This window comes from Rana temporaria, chromosome 1 (genome assembly GCF_905171775.1).
Source record: "Rana temporaria chromosome 1, aRanTem1.1, whole genome shotgun sequence".
NCBI lineage: Eukaryota > Metazoa > Chordata > Amphibia > Anura > Ranidae > Rana > Rana temporaria.
In genome coordinates this window covers 119546416-119559277 of record NC_053489.1, presented here as the reverse complement: position 1 = coordinate 119559277, position 12862 = coordinate 119546416, and the positions used below count along the sequence as shown (strand labels likewise).

The 12862-nt window shown below is 46.3% G+C and overlaps 1 protein-coding gene across 1 annotated transcript in view; it reads right to left on the bottom strand.

The window, feature by feature from the left end:
* Nucleotides 1–12862, bottom strand: part of ADGRV1 (adhesion G protein-coupled receptor V1) — a 576045-nt gene that overhangs the window by 80584 nt on the left and 482599 nt on the right. The window lies entirely within an intron of this gene.

Here is a 12862-nt window from a genome sequence, read left to right as displayed (position 1 = left end):
GTTTACATAGGCATCTCCCCGTTCTGCAGCTCCATGACACAATGGCTGGCACCCGGCAGACATTGAGTCCATGGGTCCCGCGGGTGCCCGTATGGTGGCAAATTCAAAGCAACGTACAGGTAATTTGCTTTACGCAGCCGTGCCATTCTGCCGACGTATATCAGCGTTAGCCGGTCGGAATTTGGTTAAAGAATATGAGGCCAAAAATGCAAGATTCCTCCTCAAAGTAGCTCATGTACTTTTTTGAGCTTCACGCTATAGGCAACACAATGATCAAGTATAAACACGTTCATTGAAAATAATGTGATTTTTCTTCCTAAGTATTTTCACTCTGCAAATAATAATAATTGTTAGGACATCTCACAGGTGTGGCATATCAGGATGCTGATTAGACAGCACGATTACTGCACAGGTGTGCTGTAGGCGGGCCACAATAAAAGCCCACTCTAAAATGTGCACAATGCCACAGATGTCGCAATTTTTGGGGGCGCTGTTTCCCTTGAATTGAATGTTAATTTCTCTACCATAAGGTGTCTCCAAAGGTGTTTTAGATAATTTGACAGTACATCTAACCGGCCTCACAACCACAAACCAGGTGTAACCACACCAGCCCAGGACCTCCACATCCAGCATCTTCACCTCCCAGATTGTCTGAGATCAGCCACTCGGACAGCTGCTGCAACAATCGGTTTGCATAACCAAAGAATTTCTGCACAAACTGTCAGAAACCGTCTCAGGGAAGCTCATCTGCATGCTCTTCACCCTCATCGGGGTCTCAACCTGACTGCAGTTCATTGTCGTAACCGACTTGAATGGGCAAATGCTCACATTCAATGGCATCTGGCACTTTGGAGAGGTGTTCTCTTCATGGATGAATCACAGTTTTCACTGTACAGGTTAGATGGCAGACAGCGTGTATGGCCTCGTGTGGATGATGTGAACATTGTGGATCGAGTAGCCCATGGTGGCGATGGGGTTATGGTATAGGCAGGCTTATGCTATGGACAACGAACACAGGTGCATTTTATTGATGGCATTTTGAATGCACAGAGATACCGTGATGAAATCCTGAGGCCCATTGTTGTGCTATTCATCCACGACCCTCACCTCATGTTGCAGCATGATAATGCCTAGCCCCATGTTCTGTACACCATTCCTGGAAGCTGAAAACATCCCAGTTCTTGCATGGCCAGCATACTCACCGGACATGTAGCCCAATGAGCATGTGTGAGATGCTCTGTATCGATGTATACAACAGTGTGTTTCAGTTCCTGACAATATCCAGCAACTTCGCACAGCCATTGAAAAGGAATGGACCAACATTCCACAGGCCACAATCAACAGCCTGATCAACTCTATGCGAGGGAGATGTGCTGTACTATGTGAGGCAAATGGTGGTCACACCAGATACTGACTGGTTTTTGCACCCCCCCCCCCCAAAAACAGTAAAACTGCAAAAAAAGTGTCCTTTTATTGTGGCCAGCCTAAGGCACACCTGTGTAATAATCATACTGTCTAATCAGCATCTTCATATGCCACACCTCTGATGTGGATGGATTATCTTGGCAAAGGAGAAGTGCTCACTAAGATACATGTAGAAAGATATGTAAACAACATTTGAGAGAAACAGGCCTTTTGTGTACATAGAAAAAGACTTAGGGCCAGATCCACAAACGAGATACGCCGTCGTATCTCTGTTTCTAACTATGCGACTGATTCATAGAATCAGTTACGCATAGCTAGCCCTAAGATCCGACAGGTGTAATTGAATTACACTGTCGGATCTTAAGGATGCAATTCTAGGCCGGCCGCTAGGTGGCGAGGCCATTGCGGCCGGCGTATAATATGCAGATGAAGACGGCGATCCCCGAACGTCCCGAACGGCCCGTCGATCTAAATATACGTAGTTTCCATTGGGTTACGCCGCGTAAAACTAGGGCTGAGCCCTAGTTCTCTTAAGCCATGTTAAGTATGGCCGTCGTTCCCGCGTCGAAATTTAAACATCAACGTCATTTGCGTAAGACGTCCGTGAATGGCGCTGGACGCCATTTACGTTAACGTCTAAGCAAATGACGTCGGTGCGACGTCAAGTAGGCGCAATGCACGTCGGGTAATTTACCAGACGGAGCATGCGCAGTATGTCCGGCGCGGGAGCACGCCTAATTTAAATGGGACTCGCCCCATTCGATTGGGCCCGCCTTGCGCCGGACGGATTTAAGTTACACCGCTGCAAATTTCCAGGTAAGTGCTTTGTGGATCGGGCACTAACTTGGAAAAATTGCGGCGGTGTAACTTAAATCGGGAAAGTTAAGTTGCGCCCGGTCTATGTGGATCTGGCCCTGTGTTTCTAACTATGCGACTGATTCATAGAATCAGTTACGCATAGCTAGCCCTAAGATCTGACAGGTGTAATTGAATTACACTGTCGGATCTTAAGGATGCAATTCTAGGCCGGCCGCTAGGTGGCGAGGCCATTGTGGCCGGCGTAGAATATGCAAATGAAGGCTTACGGCGATCCCCGAACGTCCCGAACGGCCCGTCGATCTAAATCTACGTAGTTTCTGTCGGGTTACGCCGCGTAAAACTAGGGCTGAGCCCTAGTTCTCTTAAGCCATGTTAAGTATGGCCGTCGTTCCCGCGTCGAATGGCGCTGGACGCCATTTACGTTAACGTCTAAGCAAATGCACGTCAGATAATTTACCCGACGGAGCATGCGCAGTACATCCGGCGCGGGAGCGCGCCTAATTTAAATGGGACTCGCCCCATTCGATTGGGCCCGCCTTGCGCCGGACGGATTTAAGTTACACCGCTGCAAATTTCCAGGTAAGTACTTTGTGGATCGGGCACTAACTTGGAAAAATTGCGGCGGTGTAACTTAAATCAGGAAAGTTAAGTTGCGCCCGGGCTACGTGGATCTGGCCCAGTATACCCCTCATTGAGCTGGGGAGATTTACTCCTATTGTCAAATACCGCCTCTCTGTCAAAAGCTTTAAAAAAGTAGTAGTAGGGCGTTGAACAGTGTTGGTTGTGCGTGTATCTACTACCCTATATATTTGTGCTAGCCTGAAAAATGTTGGACTATTTTCATAATCCATATAAAAGAAGAAATGTCTTGATACAGTAATGTTTACAAATATGTTTAGCAATTGCACAATTAATGTACATAAAAACTAAATGTACATTTTTAATTTGCGGTTTAAACAAAATCTTAGGCCTGCTGACATTTCAGCTCTTTTGTTGCACTCTCCAATGTATTGCACAATGAATTTAGGCAGAAACATTCATAATCTTCACTCCACTGTATCCAGGATAGCGGAGGAGTAAAACAGACTACTTATTTATCAGTGCAGTGGATGAAGTATACATACCTGAAGAGGATGGTACAAGTGTTCTTTTATTTATTTGCAGAAATGTACTTACCAAGGGGCAGATCCACAAAGATCTGCCCCGGCACATCATATCTGAGATACGCTACGCCGCCGTACCTTACCTGGCTTTGGTTTGAATCCATAAAGATTTTGCGCCGTAAGTTACGGTGGCGTAGTGTGTCTCAAGCGGCGTAACGGCGCGGAATTCAAGTTGGGTGGGTAGGGGGCGTGTTTCATTTAAATGAAGCGTGTCCCCGCGCCGAACGAACTGCGCATGCGCCGTCCCTAAATTTCCCGCCGTACATTGTGCGAAATGACGTCGCAAGGACGTCATTGTTTAGACTTGGACGTAAATTACGTCGATCCCGCGATTCACGGACGACTTACGCAAACGAAAAATTAAAAATTCAAATTAAACGCGGGAACGACGGCCATACTTAACATAGCAGGTTTAACTATACGCCACGAAACAGCAGCTTTAACTATACGCCGGAAAAAGCCGACTAGAGACGACGTAAAAGAATGCGACGGCCGCTCGTACGTTAGTGGATCGTCGGAAATAGCTAATTTGCATACTCGACGCGGAAAACGATGTGAACGCCACCCAGCGGACACCGAAAAATTGCATCTTAGATCCGAAGGCGTACAAAGCCGTAAGCCTGTCGTGTCTAACCCAGATGCCGTTGTATCTTGTTTTGAGGAAAGTCACAATGGTCTTGACTAATGTGCAATAAGCACTACAGTCAAATTCTATGTTAAATGTTCTTTCTTCTTCCACATTGGGGGTTATTTACGAAAGGCAAATCCACTTTGCACTACAAGTGCAAACTACAAGTACAAAGGGCCAGATCCACAAAAACCTGACGTAACTTAAAAAATCCAATTTAAGTTACACTGCCTTAAAGTTTCTACCTAAGTGCCTGATCCACAAAGCACTTATCTAGAAATTTCAGGCTGTGTAACTAAAATTCCGCCGGCGCAAGGCGTTCCTATTCAAATGGGGCGAGTCCCATTTAAATGAGGCGCGCTCCCGCGCCGGCCGTACTGCGCATGCGTGCCGGCCGTACTGCGCATGCGCGAAGTTACGTTACGCCGAGTTTTGAGGATCGCGACGGCTTAAAGTTGCGTCGGGGATAAAAAAAATGACAGCGGCATGCATTCCTGAGGGAGAACTCCATGCCCATTTTCAAAGAAAAAAACGGCATGGGTTCCCCCCCCAGGAGCATACCAGGCCCTTAGGTCTGGCATGGGTTGTAAGGAGACCCCCCCACGCCGAAAAATTGACGTAGGGGGTCCCCCTACAATCCATACCAGACCCGTATCCAAAGCACGCTACCCGGCCGGCCAGGAAGGGAGTGGGGACGAGCGAGCGCCCCCCCCCCCTCCTGAGCCGTGCCAGGCCGCGTGCCCTCAACATGGGGGGGTTGGGTGCTCTGGGGCAGGGGGGCGCACTGCGGGCCCCCCCACCCCAGAGCACCCTGTCCCCATGTTGATGAGGACAGGACCTCTTCCCGACAACCCTTGCCATTGGTTGTCGGGGTCTGCGGGCGGAGGCTTATCGGAATCTGGGAGTCCCCTTTAATAAGGGGGCCCCCAGATACCGGCCCCCCACCCTAAGTGAATGGATATGGGGTACATCGTACCCCTATCCATTCACCTGGAGGCAAAAAGTAAAAGTTAATAAACACACAACACAAGGCTTTTTAAAATATTTTATTATTCTGCTCCGGACGCCCCCCCTGTCTTCGTTATTAGCTCAATTACCAGGGGGGGCTTCTTCTTCCGCTCTCCGGGGGTCTTCTCCGCTCTCCGGGGGGGGTTTCTTCTTCCGCTCTCCGGGGGGGGGCTTCTCCGGACTCCGGGGGTCTTCTTCCATCTTCTCCCCTCTTCCGCTCTTGACTCGGCGAACCCCGGTTCTTCTGCAGCTCTCCGGTGCCTTCTTCTTCAGCGCTGGCTGCCTGCTATGTTTGTGTGTTAGCTCGATTTCAAACAGGCAGCCAGCGCGGTCTTCTGTGGCGTCAGGGTCTTCTCTTCCTTTCTTCCGATGTTGCCTCGTCGCCTCTTGTCGCTGTAATGATGGAAGCGCGCCTTGCATCCCATTTATATAGGCATCACCGTCCCATCATGCTCCGGTAGGTACCCACGTGGTGGGTGCATGTGGGTAGGCACCCACCACGTGGGTACCTACCGGAGCATGATGGGACGGTGATGCCTATATAAATGGGATGCAAGGCGCGCTTCCATCATTACAGCGACAACAGGCGACGAGGCAACATCGGAAGAACAGAAGACCAGAAGACCCTGACGTCACAGAAGACCGCGCCGGCTGCCTGTTTGAAATCGAGCTAACACACAAACATAGCAGGCAGCCAGCGCTGAAGAAGAAGGCACCGGAGAGCTGCAGAAGAACCGGGGTTCGCCGAGTCAAGAGCGGAAGAGGGGAGAAGATGGAAGAAGCCCCCCGGAGTCCGGAGAAGCCCCCCCGGAGTCCGGAGAAGCCCCCCCGGAGAGCGGAAGACCCCCGGAGAGCGGAGAAGACCCCCGGAGAGCGGAAGAAGAAGCCCCCCCTGGTAATTGAGCTAATAACGAAGACAGGGGGGGCGTCCGGAGCAGAATAATAAAATATTTTAAAAAGCCTTGTGTTGTGTGTTTATTAACTTTTACTTTTTGCCTCCAGGTGAATGGATAGGGGTACGATGTACCCCATATCCATTCACTTAGGGTGGGGGGCCGGTATCTGGGGGCCCCCTTATTAAAGGGGACTCCCAGATTCCGATAAGCCCCCGCCCGCATACCCCGACAACCAATGGCAAGGGTTGTCGGGAAGAGGTCCTGTCCTCATCAACATGGGGACAGGGTGCTCTGGGGTGGGGGGGCCCGCAGTGCGCCCCCCTGCCCCAGAGCACCCAACCCCCCCATGTTGAGGGCATGCGGCCTGGCACGGCTCAGGAGGGGGGGGGGGCGCTCGCTCGTCCCCACTCCCTTCCTGGCTGGCCGGGTAGCGTGCTTTGGATACGGGTCTGGTATGGATTGTAGGGGACCCCCTACGTCAATTTTTCGGCGTAGGGGGGGTCCCCTTACAACCCATACCAGACCTAAGGGCCTGGTATGCTCCTGGGGGGGAACCCATGCCGGTTTTGTTTTTTACAAATTGACGTGGAGTTCTCCCTCGGGAAAGCATACCAAATGCCGTCGCTGCAATGGGCCTTTACAAGGTGTGACTAACTTTACACTTTGTAAAACGAGCCCTAATTTTACACTTGCAAAATAACACTTACGGCGCAAAAAGGAAGCTAGAAAGCTTTGTGGATCGCCTTAAGTGCTAATTTGCATACTAGCAACGGCATTTCGAAGTGTAGGTGTACCAACTCTAATTCCCTTATGCCGCGTACAGACGGTCGTTTTTTGTGATAGAAAAAAACGACGTTTTATGTGATGAAAAAAAATGACGTTTTTAAAACTTCATTTTTAAAAACGATGCAGCATACACACCATCGTTTTTTCCAAAAGCTCTAGCAAAGCGCGGTTACGTTCAGCACATACGACGGCCCTCTGTTCCATTCAAACTCGCGTCCTAACTTGCTTCTGAGCATGCGCGGGTTTAAAAATTTCGTTTTAAACGTCGTTTTAGCCTACACACGGTCATTTTTTCTGACACAAAAAACGAAGTTTTGAAAACCGACACAAAAAATTGAAGCATGCTTCAATTTTTTTTTGTCGTTTTTCACAAGACATAAAACAACGTTTTCCCCACACACGGTCATTTTAATTGACGTTTTTAAAAACGTCGTTTTTTTTTCATCACATAAAGTGTTGGTGTGTACGCGGCATTAGAGTTTACTTTCTGGAACAAGAAGATTTAATTGTGAAATAATCCAACAACTACTTAAAAACAACTAAAGTTTTATCTATCTATCTATCTATCTATCTATCTATCTATCTATCTATCTATCTATCTATCTATCTATCTGTCTGTCTGTCTGTCTATCTATCTATCTATCTATCTATCTATCTATCTATCTATCTATCTATCTGTCTATCTATCTGTCTATCTATCTGTCTATCTATCTGTCTGTCTGTGTGTTTGTGTCTGTGTGTGTGTGTGTGTGTGTGTGTGTGTGTTTTAGGAAGGTGTGGAAAAATGCTGTAAATTAGAAATGCTTTCAAAAATAGAAGTGTTAATAATTTACTTTTATCAATTGACAAAATAGAAAGTAATTGAACAGAAATTAAATACAAATCAAATCAATATCCACTCTTTGCCTTCAAAACAGCTTCAATTCTTTGAGGTACAACTTGCACACAGTTTTTGAAGGAACTCAGCAGGTAGGTTGTTCCAAACATCTTGGAGAACTAACCACAGATCTTCTGTGAATGTAGGTTGCGTCAAATGCTTCTGTCTCTTCATGTAATCCTAGATAGACTTGATGATGCTGAGATCATGGCTCCATGGAGGCCATGCTATCACTTCCAGAACTCTTTTCTTTTCTTTACTCTGAAGATAGTTCCTAATGACATTTACATTGGGTCGTTATCCTGCTGCAGAATAAATTTGCGGCCAACCACATGCCTCCCTGATGGTATGGCACGATGGATAGATATCTGCCTGTATTTCTCAGCATCGAGGACATCATTGATTCTGACCAAATCTCCATTTGAAGAAATGCAGCCCCAAAATTGTATGGAACCTTCACCATGCTTTTACTGCAGACATTCATTATTGCACAGCTCTCCAGCACTTTTCAGCGAATGCCTCCTGCTACATCCAACAATTTCAAATTTTGACTCATCAATCCAGAGCACCTGCTGTCATTTGTCTGAAGCCCAGTTTGTTTATAGTTCCGTTGCTTAAACTTGTCTCCACGTCAGAGGTATGGCTTTTTGGGCGCAATTCTTCCATGAGGACCACTTCTGGCCAGACATCTCCAAACAGGATTGCCAGACCTCTGCATTTACGGTCCTCAACATTGTACAATTTTTTGTGCTTCCTCAAAAGAGTTTGAATAGCACATTTTGAAATGCACCAGTGACATGAAACTGTCTTCCACTACCTCAAATTAGTAGCAGAGTTTGGCTGTTCTTCATCCAGTTTTAAACTTCCTACACAGCTGTTTCTGTTTCAGTTAATGACTGTGGGCCAGATCCACATACATGTAGATCCGCGCAGCGTATCAGAGATACACCATGCTGCCGTACCTTACCTGGCGCATTTTCGAATCCTCAGTGTTTTCGCAGCGTAAGTTAAGGCGGTGTAGTGTATTTCTGGCGGCGGATTTCAAATTGGGCGGGTTGGGGGCGGGTTTCATTTAAATGAACCGCGTCCCCGCGCCGAATGAAATGCGCATGCGTCGTCAAGAAATTTCCCGCCGTGCTTTGCGTGAAATGACGTCACAACGACGGTATAATTGGTTAATCTGATCATTAACCTAACTCTAATCCTACAAAATCCCTGACTTTATGCAAGTGTACAAAGTGTGCAAGTGTAAAAATCAATGCTGGTTTGAAGCCAAATAGATTTGATTTATATTTTTCTTCTGTTTGCTTACTTTGTATTTTGTAATTTGATAATGATAAACAATTACATTTTTTTTAAGCAATGTTTGCACAATAGTATGTATATTTATTCATTTATTACAGGCACTTATATAGCACCGTCAATTTACGCAGCACTTAACATTTCAGTATATTGCACATTTACATCAGTCCCTGCCTTCAAGGAGCTTACAATCTAAGATCGCTAACTCCCATTCATACATATACTTTGGCCGAGCTGGACAGGATCAAATTATATATACTATATATATATATATATATATATATATATATATATATATATATATATAGATATAAATATATACTGTATAAGCTATATTGACCTAAATGGAACTCCATGAAGTTAAAGCGGAGTTCCGGCCACAATTTCACTTTTTAAATATAAATACCCCTGTAATACACAAGCTTAATGTATTCTAGTAAAGTTAGTTTGTAAACTAAGGTCCATTTTGTTAGGTTGTTACAGCATTTAGACACTTTATAAAATAGAAATTGACTTGGGCCATCTTAAGTGTGGGCATCATGAAGCCAGACTGTATGACTTCCTGGATTTCAGCCTTGCAGATCTCGCACATGCTCAGTGCTGTACAAGCAGTGTAATAGGTTTCAGATCAGGTTTCAGCACCTGTACTGTCCAAGTCACATGATTCTTCGAGACTGGGGAGTGCACAGACTCCTGGAAAGTTACACCCACTACATTCCCAGGAGTCTGTGCGGTGTAGGTTAGGAAGCTTAAAGGAGTTCTGACCTAAAACTTTTAACCCCCGCTGTGCCCGGGCTGTAAAAATATACAAAATAAACTTTCACTTACCTGCCTACGATCCCCCGTTGTTCCGATATCGCCGTCCCGTTCTCCGGTCCCGGTCTCTTCCGCTTCCTGTGTGTCGGTGACTCATAGTGCGCTCAGCCTATCAGCGGCCGCGACGGGACATTGCTGCGGCCGCTGATAGGCTGAGCGCACTATGAGTCACCGACACACAGGAAGCGGAAGGGGCCCGGGACCGGAGAACGGGACGGCGATATCGGAACAACGGGGGATCGTAGGCAGGTAAGTGACAGTTTATTTTGTATATTTTTACAGCCCGGGCACAGCGGGGGTTAAAAGTTTTAGGTCAGAGAACTCCTTTAAGCACATAGGTGCAGGAAGAGGGAAGATTAACTATCCTGCCTAGCAACAACACTTTGAAGGCATCTAAAAAAAAAAAAAGTTTTTTCTTAAAGGACTAATGACATTTTTTTAAAATGTTATATTTATGGGTGGAACTCCACTTTAAGTTTTATTTACAGTATATTCCATAACTTTTACAGTAATAGAGTTAATTTCCTATGAAGTGGCTACACCAGTGTAGAGGCGACAATGGATAGATTTATGCTATGCATGAATTAATCAATACTACAAAGGGGGCTGGCTAGACAGAGGGGGCGGCACCCGGGTGCCACTGCTTATATGTTACTTATTGTTTTGTGGATATGTTTTTGTTAACTTCACAGTTGACCTGCTCCAGCAAACACTCTTAGGAGCTAATTTACTGGAGAGTGAAAAATCTGATGCAGCTCTACAAAGAAATCAGCTTCCAGGTTTTATTGTTAAAGGGGTTGTAAAGGTAAATGTTTTTTCACCTTAATGCATTAAGGTGAAAAAACATCCGACGGTACCGCCCCGCCCCGAACCCCCATTTTACTTACCTGACCCCTCGAAAGTCCTGCACGCGTCCACGTGATCCTCTTCAGTTCCCAGCCTGGCCATTAATTGGCTAGGCTGGACGGATTGATAGCAGTGCAGCCATTGGCTCGCGCTGCTGTCAATCACAGCGGATGACGGGGGGGCGGGGCCGAGTGATAAAGTCGGCAGCTGTGCCCGCCGCTGTATCACGGGAGCGCGCTCGCAAAAGCTTTCCACCATGCGAGCTCGCTCGCATGAAGGTGGAATACTTTTGCGAGGAGGAGCCGAGACAGCCGTCGAGGGACCCCAGAAGACAGGGTTAGGGGACACTCTGTGCAAAACGAGCTGCACAGTGGAGGTAAGTATAACATGTTTTTTATTTAAAAAAAATAAATTCTGCCTTTAGTGCTTAATTGAACAAGCTGAAGTTAGAAGTTAATTGGCTACCATGCACAGCTGCACCAGATTGTGCACTCTACAGTTTTAGTAAATCAACCCTTTTGTCCTTTTTTTTGTGCGTTTCTAATTTCAAGTTGCTTGCTGTTTCACAAGAGTTAACTTCTTAGGCTGGCCACGCTCCTGTGTCACTGGATTGGATTGACAGCAGTGGGAGTCAATGGCTCCTGCTGCTATCAATCTGTCCAATGAGAAGTGGGAAAGTGGCTGGAGTGCTCGTGCACATCGCTGGATCAGATCGGGCTCAGGTAAGAAAAAGGGGGGGGAGCTACAGCACAGATGGTTTTTCACCTTTATGCATTAAGGTGAAAAACCTTTACAACCACTCTAAGTTAGGAATATTTAGCAGTCCATCTAATCACTAGGGTGCATGTCCTAGTTGTGTCAGCTGGGGAAGTGGTAACTATTTGAGACAACTTTTGTTTCCCAAGTAATTGCTTAGACCTAAGTGTAGGCTAGTGAATCATGCTGGCCTACTGAAAGAAGCAAAGTACCTCGGCCTTGTGAAAATACCTGCAGCTGTCCTGAACTTACCCATATTAGTACTGCACTATAGCCAAAAGATGGCTACAGCGTGGTACTATAGGTCTGGGAGGGTGTCCATAGATGTCCTCCCAGATGCCCCCCTACACGACCCCTAAACCGCACAGCGGGAGCACTTTGTGACTGCTGTGTCCTTCAGACACAGCTGATCACAGATTGGAGTAAGGAGCAGCTTATCAGTGCCCATCTATGCAGTTTATCAGTGCCACCTAACAATGCCCATCATTGCCGCCTGTCAGTGCCACCTCATCAGGGAAGCCTCATCAGTGTCCATTAGTGCCTCCTCATCAGTGCCCATCAATGCAGCTTATCAGTGCCGCCTCATCAGTGCCCATCAGTGCAGCCTTATCAGTGCCCATAAGTGCAGATTCATCAGCGTACGTACACCAGTGAAGAAGAAAACGTACTTATTTCCAACAGAAACTAAGAAAACGTTTTCTGTCTTTTTTCATTTGTTTAGCAAAAAACAAACCCAGAGGTGATTAAATGCCACCAAAAGAAAACTCTATCTGTTAAAAAAAATTCAAAATTTAATTTGGGTACAGCATTGCATGACTGCGCAATTGTTGTACAAGGTACTACAGCACTGAAAGCTGAAAATTGGCCTGGGTAGGAAGGGGGTGAAAGTGCCCTGTATTGAAGTGGTTAAAGAGAGGTGCTGGATGAGGCAAAGTTTACAGAAACACTTTTTCAGCTCATCCTCCTTAGGACCTGTTACCAGTAGTTCCTTGGTTCTTCAGGAGCAAAGAATCCATGATTTGTACTGATCTGACCACATCTGTCTTCCCATTGTTTCCAAAAAATGGTTCAGGTTTTTTTGGAGAGTAACTGATACCCATCTTTTGTATTACCACCTGGAGAAGAACAAACTTAAAGTGGATGTAAACCCTCCATACACCCAGTAAAGTGAACAGCTTCAGATGATACACATGGATGAACCAAATCTCCCTACATAGGTTTTGCATGCATATCTGCTGTCTTCACATTTATATACTGTTTAGAAAGTTCAGATTGTGGTAGGAGATTTTCTCTTCCTGGTTAACACAGAGTGTGATGTCTGGGCATACAGCCAAGATAGATAACATTGCTGATTGGAGGAAAGACACACACCCCCTCTTATCATAGGCAGAGACTCTCAGAGGTGTTTTGTAATAGGGCCTGCTCCCTGCTAATCTATTTTAGCAACATCCCCAGACAGAAACTTCAGGCTGCTTTTATCTAAAGAGTCAAAAAATGTGTCAGGAGTTCTCAGGCTGATACAGTAACAGAGGAACGATTA